This window comes from Mus musculus, chromosome 11, assembly GCF_000001635.26.
Source record: "Mus musculus strain C57BL/6J chromosome 11, GRCm38.p6 C57BL/6J".
NCBI classification, from domain to species: Eukaryota; Metazoa; Chordata; class Mammalia; order Rodentia; family Muridae; genus Mus; species Mus musculus.
In genome coordinates, this window is record NC_000077.6 from 120170432 (window position 1) to 120192160 (window position 21729).

The 21729-nt window shown below is 52.9% G+C and overlaps 1 long non-coding RNA gene and 1 other non-coding gene across 2 annotated transcripts; one reads left to right on the forward strand and one right to left on the reverse strand.

Annotated features, from left to right (window-relative positions):
• The first annotated feature begins 13662 nt into the window (after window positions 1–13662).
• Gm9734 lies at window positions 13663–18308 on the forward strand. Its single transcript, XR_389233.4, has one exon. It is a non-coding gene; the product is annotated as a predicted gene 9734 (transcript).
• 2810410L24Rik (RIKEN cDNA 2810410L24 gene) lies at window positions 16219–19425 on the reverse strand. The gene is made up of 3 exons (NR_030682.1): window positions 19009–19425; window positions 18058–18245; window positions 16219–17320 (listed from the first exon to the last, which is right to left on the reverse strand). It is a non-coding gene; the product is annotated as an RIKEN cDNA 2810410L24 gene (long non-coding RNA).
• Between the last annotated feature and the right edge of the window lie 2304 nt (window positions 19426–21729).

Below are 21729 nucleotides of genomic sequence, written 5' to 3' on the forward strand. Positions count from 1 at the left end.
AGCAGAGTCGTGGGTAATGGGAGCCAAGTTCCCTATACTTCACCCAGGGTCTGTCCCGGATGCTCCTGGCTGGGGTGCTTCCTACAGTATGACCTGACCACTTAGATACCTCACAGCCACCCCCATGGTCCCTCTCCATCCCTTGGTCCAAAGGGAACTTCACGTTCCCTCCATGGGTCCACAGACCCAAGTGGACTTTGTGGTCCCTGGATTTCGAGCCTCAGCTGCAGGATCCCTGTCCAGGCGTCACTGTTGATCCTGCTGCCTGGGGCAGGCCAGGTCCCCACTCAGGCCCCTATCTTCAGCATTTGTTGGTTCTGACTCCAAGGTCCTCCCTCCTCAAATGGAAAAGCGTAGCAAAGAGACTGGGCAGAAAAGGAGACTCCCTGCAGTCTCTAGCTCCTCTGCCCAGTGCTGGGGGTGAAAAGGATGAGCAGGTGAAGCCTCCAAGAAACCTGGTCTGTCTCCACCCCAGGACTCTGATCCACTTTCCAGGAGAAGGTGTGGTGTGGTGGGACAATGGACAGGCTGAAGTTTTGTGTTCTTTTCCTGGGGGAAGAGATGGAGACCGAGTGTGACCATGTTGGGAGTTGGATACTCCAGCCCCTAGGCTGCCTCTTCCAACGTGTCATGAGAAACCCCCAGGGGATCACTATGTAGCTCTGGCTGACCTGGAACTTCACATGTAATCAGGCTGGCCTCAAACTTGTAATCCTCCTGCCTCAGCCTTCCAGGTCTTGGCATTACAGGCTTGCTCTACAATACATAGTTCCAGCAGCTGTTTTCTGCAACAACTGAAAGCTGAGGTCATCGAGAGGCCAGCAGGGTAGAGGAGGCCCTACCCTCCAGCAGGAGAGCCCTCCCTCCCCCTGCTGCCCCATGGCCTGGCTAGACCTGGGCCCCAGAGAGTTGGGGGTGGCTCCACAGCCCAGGAGCCACAAAGGGCAGAGAGAGTGCAGGCGGCCAGCCGCCAGCAGGGCCGCCAACAATGTGGTTTCAATCTAATTGTCCCAAAATATTGTTACAACACAAACCACGTGCCATCCATTCACCTGCAACTGATCAGCCGCAAAGCTACCGGATAAACGGGCTGCACACTCTGCCTGGCTCTGCATCTGGCCTGCTTTCTGCCTGAGCAAGGACGGTCAGGACAAGGGGCTAGGCTCTGTGGTCTACCAGCCCAGTGGTCCCGGTAGATGAGTCAGGACTCTGGGCCTCAGAAGCTCAAGAGGGAGCTAAGGACTGCACCATAGCTGAAACTTGGTCAGTAGAGATGTGTCCAGTTAGTGGTGGCCCAGGAGGCTCATTGTCGTCACTGTGAAGTGCTGGGATCTTCACCCCGGGAAGAAACGTCTGCACACCCATCACAGTAGCGGCAAAATGGGCTTCAAAGGCTCCCAGGTCTCCCATCCACCCATCCATCCATCCATCCATCCATCCATCCATAAGACTTGAGTGACTGTGGGTGGAGTAAATTGAAGACAGCCTGACTTAGCCATGGAGGAAACTGAGTCTCACAGAAGGGGTGGGCACTCCACATCCAATAACAGAGAGCTGTAGCAGTAAACACCAGAACCTGGCCTGGTACCTTGCTCTCCAAAGACACAGGTCCCTATAAAGGAACCTGGAGGCTTGATCTCCAGGGGGACAGGTTATGACCAGCAAGTGCTAGAGTGGCCAGCAGCTCTCACTATACCCCCCGGAGCCCAACCTCAAGGCCTTAAGTGATAATGGTGTGATAGGAGATGGGAAACAGGATAACAACGAACCCATAGGTTGGGGACAACCCAGCTTCTCACAGTGACTCAGGATCTTCCAGAGAAAGGAAGCCCCATCCGATGATAAATATGCAAGGGTATACCTGACACCACCACAGGGTGAGCAAGGAGGGCCACAGGCTCTGAAGGGCAAGCTGGGGATGTCAGGGAAGAGTCCACCCCACTGGGTAAGCACAGTACAGAGAAGAGGGACTATGTGTGGACCCTCGCGGCTTAGCACCTGATAACAGCCTGGGCAGCTTGAACGTCATTTGCCTTCCAACAAGTATGGAGTGGCAGTCCAGTGTCGAGATGCTATGGCACTGGCCCCTGGGGAGCTCAGGGAAGACTTGCTCTCACCTGACCCAGCAGCTGGGGCTCTGAATCTGAAGGCCGGTAGGTAATGTCAGGATTACCGTAGCCTCAGCCTTTCTCCAGCCTTTCTTTCCTGATGTGGGCCTTCTCTCATCTCTGGTTTTATGGTGCAATGGTCCATGTTCCATTGGATTTAGGGACCACTCCAACCCAGCATGAGCTCATCTCAAGATCCCTATGTGAGAGACTAGACCAGTGTTTCTCAACCGTCCTGACATTGTGACCCTTGTTGTGGTGACCCTCAACCATAAAATTATGTTGATGCTACTAAAGTAATTTTGCTACTGTTATGAATTGTAACATAAATATTTTTGGATACAGGTTTGTCAAAGGGGTCCAGACCCACAGGTTGAGAACCACTGTGCTGGGGCGCTGGCTCAGCAGTTAAGGACACTTGCTACTCTTGCAGAGGACCCGAGTTCATTTCTTAGAACTCCCGCCGGACAATTCACAACCCTCTGTGACTGCAGCTCCCAGGGACCCGACGCCCTTTCCTGGCTTTCGTGGGCACCTGTGTGAGCATGAGCGTGCACACGTAGATGCAAAATAGAATAACATTTTGTTTTGCTTTAATTCTTAAAAGAGACTCAGAGACGTAAAGCAATCTACCTTGAGGCAGCACAGCTGTGAAATAGACAATTTAGTGGTCTGTGCTTTGCTGTAGAACAAAGTCTGGAAAGAATCGATAGAAGTCCGGGGCCTCCAGGTGCAGAAATACGGGCGCGGATATCTGGCAGAGAGGAGAGCAACGTCTCCAAGTGTCGCTTCGAGCCTGTGTGTCTCGAGTCTGTGTGTGGAGATAGTTACTCATCTGAACAGCTTGGAGCCCAGAAGGGCTGTAACTGCATTTTAGCATCACACAGTGGTCAGAGACAGAGGAAGCACTCCCGGCTCTCACTCCGGGGACTGCCTCCCACAGCCCGGAGCTAGGACTAGCCTTTAGGATCGTGCGTGGTAAGCAACTCTCACATCATAGACAGAGTTGAGCACCTCCACAGAGAGCTTTCCTTGTCAGTGGATAATAATGAGATGTGAGCTGTACAGAGAAAAGATGCTACCTCATGACCAGGGGTAGCTCTTCCTGTGGCTCCGGAAGCTCTCTTGGGGTGGCAGCAATTGCCCCCGAGCAGTGGATACTGTGAGAAATCAGAAGACCCATACTCCATTTGCATTACTGACAAACTCTGCTTGCTACCCACTCTCTGGCCATAGAGCAAAGTGGGCAGGGCTGCCTTGAATCTCTTGTTGAAGTAGAGCTGAATGGCGGGCGCGCAATGAGGAGCTAGGATGGACTCCCATCCCTTAGAGAGAACCCAGGTAGAAGCCTCAGCAGCACCTCATGCCTCTCATGGACCTCTTTTGTTTCTCCGTATAGAGCTCAGGATGACCTTGAACTTCTAATGTTCTTGCTTGCACTGCTCAAGTTCTGGGGTACAAGCACGCACTATCACATCTGCCCTATACAGGCAAGTGCTTTTCCAACTGAGCTATAACCCCTGCACCACCAGGCCCTTTCCTTTTAACTCTCTCTGTCTCTGTCTGTCTGTCTGTTTGTCTGTCTGTCTGTGTCTCTATCCATAGCTCTCTCTGTCTTTTTGTCTCTGTTCTCTCTCTCTCTCTCTCTCTCTCTCTCTCTCTCTCCAAGAAGAGTTTCTCCATGTAGCCTTGGCTGTCCTGCAACTTGCTCTGTAGACCAGGCTGGCCTTGAACTCACAGAGATCCACCTGTCTCTGCTGGAATTAAAGTCATGTGCCACTACAGCCCAGCTTTAAACTTTAAATCTATTTTTAATGTGTGTGTGTGTGTGAGTGAGTGTGTGTGTGTGTGAGAGAGAGAGTGTGTGTGTGTGTAAGTGTGTGTGTCTGTATCATTTGCAGAATGTCTCATCTTTCCAGACAGAAACTCAGTTACTTCTAGGTATCGCTGTCTCAGTCCTGGTATCTTCCGTCTCCATGAATTTTCCTGTTTGAGATACTTCACAGGAGTGGATTCTGAGGTATCCCCCCCCCTTTTTTTTCCTGTTTTTATTCACTTAACACAAAGATTGGCCCATATGCTAACAGGTAGCAGAATTCCTTTTCTTAAAAATGTTTTATTGTAATGTTTTAAAAAATCAAGTGTTTCTATGTGCCTGTGCATGAGTGTGTGTGTGAGTGGAGGGGCCTGTGGAGGCCGGAAGACAACGTCAGATCCCCTGGAGCTGGCAGTGCTGGAACCCAAACTCAGGTCCTCTACAAGAGCAGTATGTACTTCTCACCCCTGAGCAGCCTCTCCAGTCACGGAGGGGACTCCTTTCCTTTATAAGGCTCAGTGCTGTTCCGTTGTCTGGATCCAGCACATTTTGCTATTCACTCCTCCATGGACCGGCATGTGAGTTGTCTTCATCTTTCAGCTCCTGGGTGTAAGGCACAACACAGAGAACAGTGTGGCCTGGGTGGTCACATGGTTGTGGCATTTGTCGAGTTGTGATCATTCTATGTTGAACTTTTGGGTGACACCAAACCTCTCTTTGCCAACCTAGATTCTGGTTTTATTATTACGTTTTATCCTTTGCAATGTTGGGGTGGGACACAGGGCTCTGCACTCACTGGCGTGAGCTGCACGCTAGCCTGACCCTCACTGTTTCCTTCCCCACCCCTTCCCTGGGCCCAGAGGGTTCGTGAAAGTGCAGAGCTCAGGAACTGGAGCAGAGATGTATGCACAGGTCTGTGACTCGGAATAGATACTGTCTCCTCCACAGCCTCAGGGCCTGAGCTGCTAACTCCGCCACCATGCCTCAGTTTCTTCATCTCTTTATCTGTTAGTTGGGGACAGAATAGTACCTGTCTCTCAGGTTAGGAGCATTGGGACAGGCAGGTAGAGCCATAGTTGGCACAGAGTGGTAAGCACTTCTGAGTGACAGCACCGGCTGCTCACAGCCCGAGGCAGAGAAAACAGACCCCAGGATTGCCACCTTGGTTCTTGTTTGTCTTGTATCTTAGTTGTTTATGTTAGGGTCTCACTATGTAGCCCTGGCTATCCTCAGACTTAACGTAGTCCAAGCTGGCCTCGAATTCTCTTTGTGCGGCTAGAAACGGGCTGAGTGGTTATAAAAGCACTTGCTGCTCTTGCAGAGAACCAGAGTTCCGTTCCCAGAATCTACAGGGTACCATATACACACGCAGACAAAGCACTTATACGCATAAAATAAATAAACCTAAACAAATTAAAAATGAAACAAAAGCAAAAAATCGTCTTTCTCTGTATGCCAGGCTGGGATTTCAGGCTCAGGCCACAAGGCCTGGGTACATTAAGATGTGGGGCCTCCCCTCTATCTCAGCACCTTTCCCGTGATGCCTGGCTGGAGGAGGGAGGCGAGTACCTGCCCCGAGGGAGCTTCTCTGTCTTCACAGAGAAGATGCTCCAAGCTGAGATCCTTCCCACCGGTTTTGCCTGTTTGTCAGGCTAGTGGAGGGATGGATGGACAGATGACTCATGGCTAGCCAGGTGCCCACTTCCCTGCACCCTTGCCCCGGGTGAGGTGAGAAGCAGATGAGAAACTCCAGCCCAAGGCCTGAGGCAGGGCAGGTGTGGCTGGCTGTGGCCTCCCTCCCACACCCACACAGGCCCCAGGCCAGTGTCTGAGGCCAGCTCGGCTGTCTCCCAGCTCTGAAACAGCAGCTGTCTGTCCCCAGGCCTGGAACCTGGAGTCTGGGTGGGCCTCTGGCACTCACCTCAGGTTCTGCTTTTGCTGGGAGCAGCTACGTTGACTTCTGGCCATAACCTGGGAGTCCAGCTACCTGCCACTAGTGAGCTGTGTGGCCTTTGGCAGATTGTATGCCCTCTCTGGGCCTCAGCGTCTTTCCTCTGGATGGTTGGTTCCATGATCACTTCTGGGCCTCTGAGACCCATAGCTGCTTCCTTTTGCCCCAAAATCTGGAAGCCAGGCACACACCTTCACCTGCGTCAGAGGGTAGGTGTGCGGGATCAGGAGAGCAAGTCAACGCTGGGTGGAGGAGCCATTCACAGTGATCGAATTGAGGTACTCTCTTACGTAGGCAGGGGGAGGGGGGAGGGGAGGAAGGACCCTGCACCTGGGACCCCACAGCATTAGGACAACCAGGTTCCAGGGAGCTGGAGCCTTCCCAAGGAGAGTAAGACAGGAAAAATTTCCACAGACTCTCAGTGCAGACATGGCCTACTTCTGGGATCAGGGTGGGAACAGTTAGTGGTCAGCGCCAACTGGCTGGCTTGGCCCGTGCCTGGCACCTCCCTCTCAGGCTTAATCTAATATTCATAGGACATCCAGTGATAGGGTGTCACACATCCTCATGAGGAGGGAGGCAGGACATGGAAACTGCAAGATAGGTGTAGGTGTGTTCTGTCCCCACCCCTACCATCACTGGTGCAGAGCCCCCGTAACTCCAATGCCTGGTTCCAGCCCAGCCATGGCTCCAGAGAAACACGGTCTCCTAGCTGGGGAGATGATCAAATAGCTAAAGTGCTTGCTGAGCAAACGTGAAGGCGTGAGCATGGATCATTAGCATTCATGTAGAAGCCAAGCATGATGGAGCGTGTCTGTAACCCCAGCACTGAGGGGGTGACACGGGGGTAGGGGGTCAGGGAGGAACTTGCTGGCCAGCCAGTCTGCTGGAATAGTGAGCTCCAGTCCCGATCCAGAGAGATCCAGTCTCAGAGAATAAGGTGAAGTCAGGCGGCGGCGGCGGCAGCACACACCTTTAATCCCAGCACATAGGAGGCAGAGGCAGGTGGCTCTCTGAGCTCAGCCTGGTCTACCAGGACACCCAGGACACCCAGGGCTATGCAGAGAAAGCCCGTCTCAGCATCCAACCCCAACAAAAAACAGCGAATAGTATGTTAATTATGATATAAAATGGATGGAGAAAGGAATTTTGATAGCAATAAATGTTTAAGAAAAAAAAAGACGGAGTCGGGGTGGAGAGATAACTCAAGAGTTAAAACACTTCCTGCTCTTCCTGAGGACCTGAGTTCTGTTCTCAGCACTCAAGTCAGGCAGCTCACAGCGGCCTGTAAGTCCAGCTCCAAGGAACCTGACGCCCGCTTCTTCTTCTTCTTCTTCTTCTTCTTCTTCTTCTTCTTCTTCTTCTTCTTCTTCTTCTTCTTCTTCTTCTTCTTCTTCTTTTTTCTTCGAAACAGGGTTTCTCTCTCTCTCTCTCTCTTTTGTTTTTTTTTGTTTTTCTGACACCCGCTTCTTATCTCCAAGAGTACACATGCACACTTTACACACACACACATACAAATGTATACAGATACATATACACACATATACATGTACACATACACACATATACACACATACATAGAAATGCATATACACATACGCATACATATGCATACAAACACACACATACATACATACAAACACATAATACATATTTTAAAATAAGGTGCAGAGTGATAAAGGAAGATATCTGGCATGAGCCTCTGCTACATGGGCATGCATCCTTGCATGCACACAGCATGCACATACAATACCAGGAATGTAGTAAGCTCTCTTCTGAGCCTGCTGGAGGCTGCAGGGGACACAAACATGAAGCAGCACCTACTCGTTTAGGGCACTGACCAGGGCTTGAGACCCTGGATAGCATTACCAGAAGTGAACTAGAAAGAGACGGGGTGGGGTGGGGTGGCTGGCCTCAAGGAAGGCCAGACTAACTGTACCCCTCTCTCTCTCTGTCTGTCTCTGTCTCTCTGTCTGTCTCTCTGTCTCTCTCTGTCTCTCTGTCTCTCTGTCTCTCTGTCTCTTGTTTTTTGCCCTGGCTGTCCTGAAACTCTCTTTGTAGACCAGACTAGCAGATCATGGCGCTCTGCCTGCCTCTGCCTCCTAAGAGCAGGGTTTAAACGCACTTCCCACCACCTCCCATCACATGTGTGTCTTTCTGCTTCATCATGAATCAGAAAAATATCAAAGGTAATCCCGGGATAACTAGGCCTTGCAGAAATCTTAGGGTCTTTTCCAGGCTCAATGGGCTCCTGAGAAGCTGAAGGCCCCCAGCCCAAACCTGGGCAGTGATTCTGAGCCAAGGGGCCAAGGGCACATCACTATGGGGAAGTCCGAGCATATCCCAGAGGCTGACAGAGTCCTCCTTCTGGGGCCTGGTCCCCAACTATAGCTAAGGAGTCAGAAAGCACTGTCAGGGGATGGTGCTATGTGAGTCTCACAGGACCCAAGTCAACCTGGAATTCAGCTCTGCTTTCCCCAACTGTCACCTCGCAGTGGCCATAGCAACTATTTCCACGGCTGAGGTTTGGCTTGTTCATCATGAAACACAATGTCAGCAAAATGGACTGGTCAGCCCAAGTGGCTGCTGGGTGAGCAGGAGCTCCCATACTTGGCCCAGCAGGCAGGTGCCAATGTGTGGGGTGGCAGACAGGCTCTGGGACTTTGATGACTGGCAGTGTCTCCACCTCTGTGTGCCTGGGGATACGGAGATGGAGGTGTAGGTGAGAGTTACCCACATCCTCTCCCCATGTCCCTATGCTTCATAGCAGGCAGACTTTGGGGGTACTGTCATCCTCGGGCATAGTATCTAGATTCCCGACATGAAAACTTTCCAATCTTTGAATTGGGAATAATTGTAATAAACAGATGGTCCCAGGCTAATGTTGATTTGACCTAAGAATTTTGTCTTCTGCTAGGCGGTGGTGGTGCACACCTTTGATCCCAGCACTCAGGAGACAGAGGCACATGAGTCTCTCAGTTCGAGGCCAGCCTGATCTCCAGAGTAAGTTCTAGGACAGCCAGGCTACACAGAAAAATCCTGTCCCAAAAACTCGAAAAGAAGAAGAAAGAGGATTTTGTCTTCTTGCTGGTGTGAAAGTGTGACACATTCAGAAGCTGCACTTTGAATTTTGACCTTTCCCTGACTTTTGCTAAGAGGTCTAATCCTGAGGACTGGAGAGGTGGCTCAGTGGTTAAGAGAATTTACTGCTCTTACGGAGAATGCTAGTTCAGTTTCCAGCACCCACGTGGCAGCTCACAACTGTAACCCCATCTGTCGCTCCAGTTTCCCAAGCCCTAGGATCTGCTGACTCAGGAGCCCCCGGTGCTTCAGCTACAGTGGCTGCTCAAGCAAGCCTGTTAGCATGGGGTGGGGGTGGGGGGCACCTGAGCCTGTCTTCTGCTGTCTACCTCAGTTCCTGAGTTGCCTCAAACATCCCAGCACTGCTCTCCTGTGTTTCAACATGGGAAAGCTATCCCTGAGCCCAGGATAGGTCAGAGAAGCCAGACAGGACTAAACACTAGTAACATGTAACATGTGGAGGTTTGGGGGAAGTCAGGGCCAAGGTGGGACACTGACCCCATGAGACACATAAGAGAAGGCTGAGAAGTGACCTTGATAATACAAGACAAGACAAGACAAGACAAGACAAGACAAGACAAGACAAGACACCTTAGGCAAGGCCAGAGGCTGGGTAAGGATAAGTAGTCACCGACATGGAAGAGGCTAGTCTGTGTTCTACAACCCACAGTGCTAAGATCTTCCAGTATTAGTGACTGAGGTTGCTGAATCTGCAGTTTCTCTCAGTGACAAGTGTCATTTTAGGGCTGGAGACACTGTCACCTGCAGGGACAGGATCTTCCAGGCCTGTTGCATAGATTCCTTCAGCCACGCAGGGGAAAGGGTGGGAAAGGAGCCACTGGACAGGGCATCTCAGTCAAGCCTAGTGGCATAGCATGAGAAATGGTCAGAACGCCTGTCTCACCCACGGGTCTCAGGCCCCAGAGCTGCCAGGTGGGGTGTGAGCGTTGTGTGTCGTGATGTCCTCCTTGGCCTGTCCAGCCTGGGAACTGTGGAAAGCTGGAGGTCCCAAGGCCGCAGGTGGTACTGGGCAGCAGAAAGGGGCTGAAAAAATGGTTTAACAGTTCACTGCTGCCCTTGCAGAGAATGGAGTTTGCTTCCAAGCAGCCGTGTCAGGTGGCTCACAACTGCGTGTAACTCTAGTTCACAGGATCTGATATCCTCTTCTGACCTCCACAGACCACACCACACACACACACACACACACACACACACACACACAAATAATAGATTTTTTTTTTTGGTTTGGTTTTTGTTGTTGATTTTTTTTCCCAGACAGGGTTTCTCTGTGTAGCTGTAGCTCTGGCTGTCCTGGAACTCACTCTGTAGGCCACGCTGGCCTCGAACTCACAGAAAGATCCATCTGTCTTTGCAACTCAAGTGCTGGGCTTAAAGGCATGTGCCACCACTGCCCAGCAATAAAGCTTTTTTTTTTTAAAGATTTATTTTATTTTATGTATATGAGTACACTGTAGCTGTAGATGGTTGTGAGCCTTCATGAATTGAATTCAGACCCTTCTTAATACAGCCAGCCCCATTCGCTCTGACCCAAAGATTTTATTTATTATTATATCTAAGTACCCTGTAGCTGTCTTCAGACACACCAGAAGAGGGTGTCAGATCTCATTACGGATGGTTGTGAGCCACCATATGGTTGCTGGGCATTGAACTCAGGACCTCTGGAAGAGCAGTCAGTGCTCTTAGCCACTGAGCCATCTCTCCAGCCCCAGCTTTTTTTTTTTTTTTTTTAAGAAGAGATATGTCAGGTGTAATGAGGACTCTAATCTTTAAGATTGTATCATGCAAAAGACTGTATTTCTCAGTCGGACAGACCTACTTCAAATCCTACTGTGTGACCTTGGCCAAATAACTGACCTACTCTGTATTTATGTACAGTGATATGTCTCTGTAGCAGAGCAGCCACAGGGCCCTAAGTTCTGTTGATATGGATGTATCAAACCAACCACTTCTCAATGACAGCTTTCTCTTCCTTCACATCTGTATCCCCTGAGAGTGCCAGGGACATAGGCCTGGCACTCTCCAGAAAGCTGACACTCTGGGCTGCCACAAACCCAGAATATTCCAGGAAGGCTTGAGACTGCTTGTTCATGGCTGAGCCTGCAAACCAGAGGGCAAGCAAGCCTCTAGCCACACCTGATGCAATCTTCCTTCCTGCCTCCATGATCATGACCCAGCCCCTCCAGGGCCACACTTGCCAATGGGAGGCTGCACCCGGGCTACTCACATGCCTGAGGTTTGCCACTGTCTGTCCCCTAAAGGTTGACTCTGCTCTCTGGGAGAGTTCCAGATGGGGCCTGGAGAGCAGCTCGGCTGGCAGCAAGCAGAGCAGCCCGTCAGGAGGTGAGCAGGCCATCTTCATGCCTCAGAAGCCCTTCATCAGTAATCCTTCATTCATCCATCCATCCATCCATCCATCCATCCATCCATGCATCCACCCTTGACTCCACTAACAGAACAGTGTGTGTGTGTGTATGTGTGCTGGCCTAGAGTCCATTCCAAGTCTTCTTGGATGGCTCTTAGACCTCCTGAGTCAAAACTATTTAGGTTCTTTTATGTCCACTTCTGTGTTTTGAAGGCTAGACTGTCCAGATGTGTCCCTGAGAAACTGTCCCCGAGGATATAAAGGTGCATCCCGGAGTTGGCAAAGCAGCTGACAGCAAACCTATGTTGGGGACTCTGCTGTGGCTCACAAGAGCACTGAGAGGTGGCCACCTGAGCCTTATACACAACCTGGCCTCTGTTGGCTACACTGAGAGGCCCAGTGGACACTAATGTGTCAGGGATAGATCCCAAAATCTCTCTGGGGCTGCACTTCCTGCAGGACACCTGTCTCAGGAAGGAGGGCTAGGGTAGGGTGTGGGTGGCCTTATTCTTGGCTCTCATCAAGCTCCTTCTCTGGGGCCCAGCCCTCCCAAGCCTGGGGTTTTGTCAGGGTCCCCACTTTATCTTGCCGGTGGTGATGAGTTGCTTTCCTGGGTCAGTGAGAGAATCCACTGGAAGTACCCAAGATGGCCTGCTGACCCAGATCACATTGCCACGGAGCAGGCTGCCTGGCCCTGGGGCAGAGATGGCTGGACTCCTTCCCAAGCACTCCAGCCCCCACCCCCACCCCAATGTCACTGTGCCTAGCATTGGAGCTGCTGAACTGCTAAATTGCACAGGGGACTCCTCCCCGCTGGAAGATCTCCTTCATATTAATGGCTTTTCCAGGGTCCTCTCAGACACTCAGGCCCCCTCCCCCCAGCTGGCCTGATTAGCAATGAGTACAACACCAGGAAAATTATTAATTTTCATCCCTCAAGTTTACTTCTGGGAAAGTTTGCCAATTAACTTAGCACACCAAGACTCCCAGAGTGGAAGGGAAAAGGAGGCAAAGGCCCAGTCCAGCCCCTGGGGGAGGGGGAGCAGGTGGAGGATTCATCCTCTGGAACATGGAAGGTCAGACAAGGCCAAGGCCACCAGTCAGGAGGCTGCTCCTGCTCATAGACTGAGAAGGGTCAGGCTGCCTCGGTCCTGCTCCTTCAGGGCTCTGTGATATTCTGCAGATGTGGAGGGGGAGGGCCAGGTAGGGAGACAGAGGGATGGGCACCCTGGCTGGGATGGTTCTACAGATAGGTCTAGTGCTGGGTCTATAATACTGGAACAAGCAGCAGCTGAGATGCTATGTTATAACCTCCATGGCAGGATGCTTCAGGCCTGGAAGGGTGTCCCACCCAATAGTCCCCAGGTCTCACCCTTTATATTCTCTCTCTCTCTCTCTCTCTCTCTCTCTCTCTCTCTCTCTCTCTCTCTCTCTCTCTCCCTCTCTCTCTCTCTCTCTCTCTCTCCAATTAGAAACCAGGGGTCCCCTCTCTTCCAGCTAGGGAAGTCCCCGGCTCCATTCTCCAGTTCTTTTGTGCATACCTAGCATATCTAATGCTGGGCTAGGCTCTCCTGGGTGGCTCCCACCTGCTGAGGGGGTGGGAGGGGCCAGTTTGCTTTGGCTTTGTGACTGAAGTTTAAATGTTGCTGCCATTAGGGCTCATCTGGGTCTGTGTGTGGTTGGGGTGGGGTCAGAGGGTTTTGCTTCCTTCCTAACAAATCCAGGGAGAAGCCCAAACAGAGTGTGTGCTGAGAGTGAGGAGACCAAGCAGACACCTGAAGAGGCCATATGGGTTCCTAAGTCCCAGAAATGCATGTGGCATCCTGGCAGGGCAAAAGCCCCCGACGGAGACACCGCCATCTCTGGGAGACTAGAAGAATCAAATAGCCAATTTAGCCAAGAAGGGAATCTCAGGGCAGGGTGCTGTTGCTATTACCTGGTCAGACCCGACAGGTCTCTTACTATGTGTGTGTGTGTTGGGGGAGTGGGGGGAAGAGAAAGAGAGCTGTCCAGCTACTTCTGAACTGAGGGACCTGCCCAGCAGCCGGTAGAGTGGAGAAAGGCGAGCCACCTTACCCAAAGCCTGAATATCTGTTAGGCGCTGTCTTCCCCAGCTGTCTTCCGGATGCCTGGCTCAGGAATGCTACCCCAGGCTTGCAGGGCAAGCTGGAGAACAAGGCCCCTGAAAGGCCTTGCTTTGATTTTTTTTTTTTAAAAAGGCAGTCTATAGCAATCCCCTCTCGAGCTGCCTCAGGGAAGGGACGCCCCAGCATCCACGGTCCATCCTGCTACTCTGGTCTCTTGACCGCTGGTCGCTACCACCGAGCTGCAAAGACTCCCTACACCCAAGCTGTGGCTTTAAATTGCAAAGGGCATTTTATCTTTTTGTTACCACACAAGGGCGGCTTGTGAAGTATAATGCCCGACCAAGCCTTCTACAGCGTCTCTAGCAAAACTGACTCCCCTGTCCACTACAAACCTGGCAAAACGGAATTGTAAATAAGTTCACGGGCATGACAAGATGCCCGCTGTTGGCAATTCCGCAGGCATACAGACGGAGGGTCAGGTCAAAGGAATTCTGGGGACATGGGACACAAAGAGGACTCTGCTGCTAGGGGAAGATAGCTTCCCCATCCTGACCACACTGGACTGTGCAGGAAAGAAGGCAGAGGAGGAGGCCTGGGCTTGGCCGTGAGGATTGCACACACTCCCTACCCAGAAGGCCAGTCAGTCAGCCAGCTGGTCAGACTTCCACGATCCCTGCCACTCTCCCGGGTTCCTTGTCTCACTCGGGAAGTATCGAGGAGGACCAAGGCCTCTCTCCACACTATGGACATGCTGGAGTTTCCAGGGCTACACTGAGCCAGAGGCTGGGAATTCTGACTGTGGCTAGTAACCTGGGCTGCCAGTCTCCCTTAACAGACAAGGAGCCAGCAACTGTCCTCTTGGATCCACCGCTCAACGCTCCAAATGAGGGTAGGGTCAGTGACATTGGTGAACTGTAGGCAGAGGCCAGGCTTCTCAGGGAGGGGCCCTAAGAAGGACAAAAACTGAGCCAGAGTCCCTGGAAGGCCCTCTTCCCCTCCCCCCAGGTCTCTTAATCTTTAACTGCTTCAGGGCTAACCCTGACTCCTGAAACAAACAGGCCCAGCTCTTCCCAGTTCTAGGCACCTCCCTTAGGCTGGAAAGATATATCTGAAAGCAGGGCTGGAGCCGGGACCACGTGGAGCAGGCATAGTTAGGATGCTCCCGCGAATGCTGGAGGCACACCTAACTTTAACCCATTTTCTCCATTGAGAGCTTTGCCCGAAGAGTGGCCAGAGGCCAGCAGGCAGAGTGGAGCAAAGTGGACTTAGGACCCTGACTGGGGTCCGAAGGCCAAGAAGCAGACAGATCCGGGTAGGGGTGGCTCCAGCTTCAGTAAGAGGATATTGTGGTCCCTGGAGTAAGCAGGGGAGGGGGCTTCCTCTAGAAATCTGCTGGGCTATTGTTGCACTTTCCGAAACCGTGGAAGGTTTCCAGGAGGCAGTGACAACCCCAAATAATAATAATAACGCTCCTCCCCCAGCAGCAGGAATTCTGGAAAAAACAGCTGCTGCCGTTATCGCCCCAGGAAAAAACAAGGTCAGGCGCTGCAAAGATTTAATTTAAGGTGTGCCCCCGCCGCCTGTGGGCCACGCACCAGCACGCACGCGTCCTTGGAGCGCGGGGGTCGAGGCCTGTGGGAACCCGGAGGCACCCAGGCTGCCTCTGCATCCAGAGAGTCCAGCAAACCAGACCTAGCTCTAGAGGTCTCAGCGGGGAGTCTGGGGCGGCCCGCAGTCGCCTGGGGCCATCAGCGGACCTCACTCGGGCTGCTGGCTGCCCCGAGCTTCTGGGGGGCTAAATCAGTCTCCAACAAAGCACTCTGAAATGAGGGGCGCTGTCAGGAGAACATAGCCCGACCTTAATGAGAAGTGACGGCAGAGTGGGCCGCAGGCGCTGGCAGGCCAGGTCGGCTGGAGCCCAAAGACCCTTGTCCTTGTCGGCTGCGGCTTGTAGGGCTGGGCTCCCGGCGCTCAGGGGCGGGATGGCTGGGCTTGGAGAGCTGCTCGCGCCGTCCGCCGCCCAGTCCCCACCGACCACACTTGCTGAATACAGCTCGGGTGCGGCACTTGGAGCCGTCCGGGGCCAGCCCTGGGCACCGCCGCCTACAGAGCCTTGGTGGTGGCCTTGGGAGGAGAGGACAGACGCTTCACTCCACGCAGACTGGAGAGAGACAGCGCGCGCGCTGCGGCTCAAAGCATGCTTCCTTGGCGCTCCACGCCAGCCTGGGGAGGCTTTGAAGTCACCAGCATGGGCAGAAGAGTACCCGGAGATTCCCTGGACTGTGTTGGGAGTGTTCATATTCTTGACTACCAGATGGGAGGGTCTGGCCTGGCCCTCCAGGCCGCCAATCCACCGCCCGGGCCCGGGTCGCCTAAACTTCCAGGCAGAAACCAACCAACACCCATGATTCCCCTATTTCCCAAACTGGGGAATAAGGAGCAGGGGTTAGGAGAAAGGGGGAGGGGGGAGGGGGCAGGGTCGAACCCGTTGGTTTTTTACTTTAAAATTATATATTTTATGTCACAATCACTTTTCGTTAAGACCACAAGCATCCAATTTGGCTTGGCGTAATAAAATCAGCCGGAGCTCCCTTAAACGGAGCCATTGCAGAGAATTAAGTTGTGAAATCTAATCTATTATATCCATAAAGGAGAATGCTTTCATTGTAAATTCAGGTTATAAAGAAACTATACCTGGGCCGCCAGCCTCCCTTTCGGATCTGCTACTTGAAGGCTTATCAAATTACTGCAAAATGTTGGGCTCCCCTCTCTATCTCACGGCAACCAAAATTAAATGTGGCAACATTTCTTTAATACCTAAGATCGGAAACAACTGGTTCAACAATGGGATATAATTTTTAAGACACCTCCATTCGCGTCGGAAAGCACTCTACTCCCCCAATTAATTCAAGTTTTTAAAAACTCTAAAAGCACCACGACTCCGCAAGTGCTCAACTGTTCCGGCGGAGGGCTCTCGGGTGCAATCCCGGGTGGATCGCACGTGGACCGCACACACCCGTGGCTCGGACCCACAACAGCAGCGTGCGTCACACCTGCGGGACCAGCGCCTGGGAGCCTGGCTTCTACACCCCAGTCCCAGGCGCCCCGCTGGTTCCAGAAATGGCTGGACCAGACAAAGGAGTCGCCAAGGAGGGGTTAAGCTGCCCCTCACCCTTCTCAGAATACATCCTTCCAGGCAGCTGGAGCAAGGGAAACGTGGCACCCTAACATTTCTTTGGTTTTACAAACGGGTTTTGGATATTTGCTGCCCTTCCTGGGAGGGGGTTGGGCCCAGGTCGGTATCTCTCCCTCTGACACCTTCTTCCACTTCTGAAAATTAATTAACTCCGGGATTGGGCTGGGACGTCCTGGGCTGGACATAAGTGGGGGGGGGGGTCACCAAGGACTCTCCGTCCTCGATCCCAAAGAGGGGTGTCTGGGGGACGTCGAGGAGATCGATAAGTTTCTAGATTCCCAGGGAACTGGAGGACGTGGCTTTTGTCAGGCCTGCGAAAAAGATTTATGAGGCGCCGGCGGAGTGTTGGGCTGGCTTCGCCCTGGCGGCCAGCGCACCCCGTCTAATCTTTGATTTCCATCTAATTATTTTTTTTTCCTGCCTTCAACTCGGTGTCCGGAGAGGCGAACAAAGGGATGAGGGTGGGGGGTGGGGAGGCAGGCACTGGCGGTCCGGGGATCCCCACATAAAGTTGGAGCCCCCTGAACGTCCAAAGGCTCGAGCTCCGGTGAGCGTTCCGGGAGGCCTAGGGAGGTTACCCGACAGGAGCTGAGGCCACCGGAGACCCGCAGCAGGGCCTGGGTGGGCGTTGCAGTCCTCCGGTGCTGTTCAGAGCCGGAGCCCAGCGGGGTTTCTAGGGAAAGATCCGCAGAAAGGCCCTAGAGTGGAGGGAGAAGGGGTGGAGGCAGCTCTCCCCTAAATGCAATTAATCGGGGAATTGGGAGACAGGACAGCCCTCAGTAGAGGCGAAAGATGGAGGCAGGGTTCTTTTATCCCCAACCCCGTTCAGAAAAAAGGTTTGTCCAAGCGGGTGAGAGAAGGGCGCAACTTGAATTTTTCATGTTAGCCAGAGAGAAAAAAAAAATCCAAAATGGAAAATGATTTTATTGGTCACTACCCATAAGTCAAGTAAAAACAAGGATAATTAGAGAGTAGGGAATTCAGGGGCCATAAATCCGCGGCGCCTTCTCCACCGGCGTCGGAAGCTTTATGGCTTGTTGAGTTTTATTTTGAGAGAAAGGAAACACAGAGTTTTGGTGGAAGCGGGACTACCCACCAAGCGCCGCCCGGGCAGACGCGCGTAGCGAATTCGCCCCGGACTTTGGAAGGTGGCCACAATTAAGGATCGCTTTGTCCCAGAAAGAGGGACCTTCCCCCCGGCCGGGACCCTTCTCTCCTCGGCGGGATCCGTGCTCAACCAGACTCTGGGTAGGGAAGTCACACTCTTCCTCACCCCAACTACGACGAAGATGGATACTTGGTGTGCGTGGGGCCGGAAGTTTTTAAACGAGATTCCACTCGCAGCTTCCAAACGTCCACCTGGTGCTGCACGCTTGGGGGCCTTTTCTTCTAATTTAAGGGGTGGGAAGGATGGGACAAAAGAAAAACAACCCACCTTACTTTGCAATCTTCCTCAAAGAGACTGGGAGTACTTTTCATTCCATAGGGGTTTCTACCCCACCAGCCAGAGCCCCGTTTCTTCTTCTGAAATGGTCTTCTCACAAAGCCACCCTTAGCCGACACCGTGTAAAATCCCACTATCGGGTAAGCCAGTGGGGACGCTTCTGGCTCAGCTGCAGCTAACTTGGGAGAAAAGAAAGTGAATTCTTCAAGAACTTTAAAATAAAAGCGGCCCTTTCCCGGCAACTCGCGTCTAGCTTCGCCTTTGTTTTAAACACACATATAAAACCCTTGTCCTTCCTCGGAACGGGGGGCGGGGAGAACTGAGGGTCCACATTCAGAAGCGCTTTCCCCTTAAAAAATATTCTCGGAGGAGCTCTTTTGTTTGAAGTGGGTATGGGGGAGGGGACGGGGCCCGCTCCAGTTCAGCTACCAGGCTCTTAACAAACCACCACCAACAAAAAACCACAACTCTGAGGGTATCTCCTAACCCCGCAAATCTGGGGTTCCCGGATCCAGGAGGGATTCGTTCCTAGACACCCGGCGCGCAGCAGAAGCCAAGACCAGGTTTCCCTAAAGTAAACATCCCGGTTCAGAAAACGAGAATTCTAGGTTTCCGGGTTGGGGGATAACTGTATGAACCACTTCGAAACAGAGCCATCTTGCTGTAGTACCCATGGAGTCCTGGATGAATTTCGTGGGCCTCTGAAGAAAGTGACGCGCATTTCCACAGGAACTGGCTCCAAGCCCGTCTTACGGGTGGTGGAGAGCCCAGTAGGGATTCCAGAATACAGCTCAGGAGGCTACCCCGAGTTCGGCTACCGTCCCAGGACCCCTCAGAAAGACACGTTTGGTGCGAAAATCTCCTACACACCAGCTGGGTTTTTATTCCTTCCCTCCCCAGAGTGTGCTCTGGGCGCGCGGGAAACAAGGAAAAAGCACGTACCTGGCGGCGCTCTGAGGGCAGCCTCACCGGCCCTCCGTAGGCAAGGGAGCTCCCAGAAGCTACTCCCTATCCGGCTGGTCGACCCTAGGCCTGTCCCTCCATCCCTCCCTCCCTACCCGGCTGGTCGACCTCCGCCGAGCTAATTCTCCAGGAGGCAGGAGCGGGATACCCGGCCCGCCTTTCTGGAAATGGGATCCGTTTTTTAGCGCCAGGGCCCGCGCCAACGTCCAGGCCACCGTCGGCGCGCAGGGTTTCCCTAGTCCTTTGGATCAGCAGAGAGTGGGGCGGCCTGGACGCTGGGCTGCGGCTCGCGCACCAGCTCCCTGTTCCCGCGCGCCCTTCTGCATCCAGGCTCCGGCGTGTCCACGTTCCCAATCGCGAAAAGGGGACGAACTCTGAGCCCTCCGGGAAGAGAAGGCTGCAGCCGCAGTCCAGGAAAGAGCCCTAGGGCGGGAGGGGTGCAGGGCGGAGGGGCGGGAGAGCTACCAGCGCCCCACGGCCGCGGCCCTCGTGGGGGTGGGGAGGGCGCCCAGCCCCACCCACGTGGAGGCCCCCGCCCCGCCTCCATGAGGGCAGCGTCCCCGCCTGCCCCAGCGCCTCCGCCTAGCCCCGCCCCATCGCCTCCCGCAGCGGCCGCTCCCTTTGTCTGGGCAGCCGGTGCAAACCAATGGCATCGCGTGGGCGGTGCTCAGGTTGGCCAATAGATGATCCAGGAGGTGTGGCCGAAGAGGAGGGTCTATTTCCCCGAGAAGATACGGTAAACTGGTAAGCTTTTCAGGATCTGGGCTCTGAGGCCGAGAGTGTCTGCAGCTTCGAGCTGGCTCCGCCGTGGAATTACAAATTTTGGATTCCTTTCCACTATCTGGAAAGATGCCCCCAAATCCGGAAGGAAGTGTAAGGGAATCATATCTGGACTCTAGGGAGAGGAAGCCCCAGGGGATTTGATTTTAGAATGGCCCCTTGCACCCGGGACACGCAGTGCCTTGAACTTTGAAATTCAGGGTGTGCAACATCCCCAGAAGTCAGGAAGGTTCTCTGAGATCGAGTGGTAATAATGTGATGTTCAGCTTTCAAGGCGTCTCTGAGTTCAGGGGCAGAGGTGCATAGGCCCTCTCAGGAAGGACTACAGGATTGGGGGCCACTGCCCCAGGACCACCTTAGTGGGCAGCGACTCATTTGCTTTCTGAGCGGAGAAATATCGAGTGCTGAAAAATATTCAGGCTAAAGTGGACCACGGCCAGAGAGCTGTTGCTGGCTTGCCCCAGACAGACAGGGAAAGATACATCTCAAGTGTGCCCCAAGCCACGCCAGGGCAGCAAGTGCAGGAGACAAACAAGAGCCAAGCCATACCTACAGGAGCAGGCAGGTGTCTCCTCTTGAGTTCACCGCCTTGTCCTGGTCTCAGACCTGGAGGTGTTTCCCAACCTTTTCTCCCTTTCTGCATCTTGGCTCCAAGTGAAATCCGCAAACCAAGAAGAAAAGGAAAACAACCACCTGATGTAGGGGCTGTAATCTGGTGCCGCCGATGGTAAAATGAGCCCCGGAGGTAAATGAGGTACATTACAACCCTGGATTTGCAGGGCTCCACCTGAGCGCTATCAATCCCAGCATCTCCCAGGAGGTTGTCACAGAAGCTAACATCTAATTCCCTGTTGCTGAAGGCAGTACTCAGCCACCTTTATGGCTCTGTTTTGAAATTCCTCTTTTCAGAAGTCCAGGGATCCTGAGAGGGCCTGTAGCTAACTGAAGGGCAAGTTGCAGCACTCAGGATCTAGGACTTGTCCGGCTATGGTTGCAAACCACAGACGTGGTGATCAAATCGACCTTGAAGTTCAGCTCCCAGGGATTAAGCACCCCAGGGTGGACACAAACTGATTTTTTTTTTTTAGACCAAGAGGGATTGAATCAAGATAGTGGTCAAGATAATTCCTAATAGCCTCTCTTCCCACCCTCAAGCCCTAGAAATGATAGAAAAGTTTTAAAATCCATTACAACTAGAGAACAAGAAGAGTGCCTGGGAGACAAGTCAGGGCACTGCTCCTGCAAGAGGGAGCATGGGAGGGAAACTGCTGGCCGGCAGGAGGGCTCCAAGGAGAGCCTCTCAGAGGAAACTGTGGAATTCTGGGATCTCTGTCAGGGTGATGGGTGGGAGTCTGTGGAGACAATCTCTTCCTGGGCTGTGCTCAGTGGACTGAAACTAAGCAGATGCCCTGGAGAGTCATATGTGAAGGAGTTCTCTTGGCCTTAGAGCCTCCACTGAGGTTCTCAGCAGCACAGGAGGCCCAGTGCATAGAGACTGGACTACTGGATGGGAACACTGATGGGAGCACTGAACAGTACAGAGCAGCACAAGTTAGAACCACTGGCCCTGGCTGCAGAATTGGCTCGGTGATTAAGAGCACTTGTCTAGCACTTGCAGAGGACCTGGGTTTGAGTCTCAGTAGTTACATTGTATAGGAGTACACCATTGCTCTCTTCAGACACACCAGAAGAGGGCATCAGACCCCATTGCTGGGAATTGAACTCAGGACCTCTGGCAGAGCAGTCAGTGCTCATAAAGACTCAGTAGCTACATTGTGATTCACAACTGTCTGTAACTCCAGTCCCAGGAGAATCTGGTGTCCTCTTCTGACCTCTGCAGAAGTTGAAGGACCCTGGCCATTCTTTTCACAAGAAATCTTGGGCTTGGCTTGTGCTGTCTATTCCCAGAGAATGTGTGTT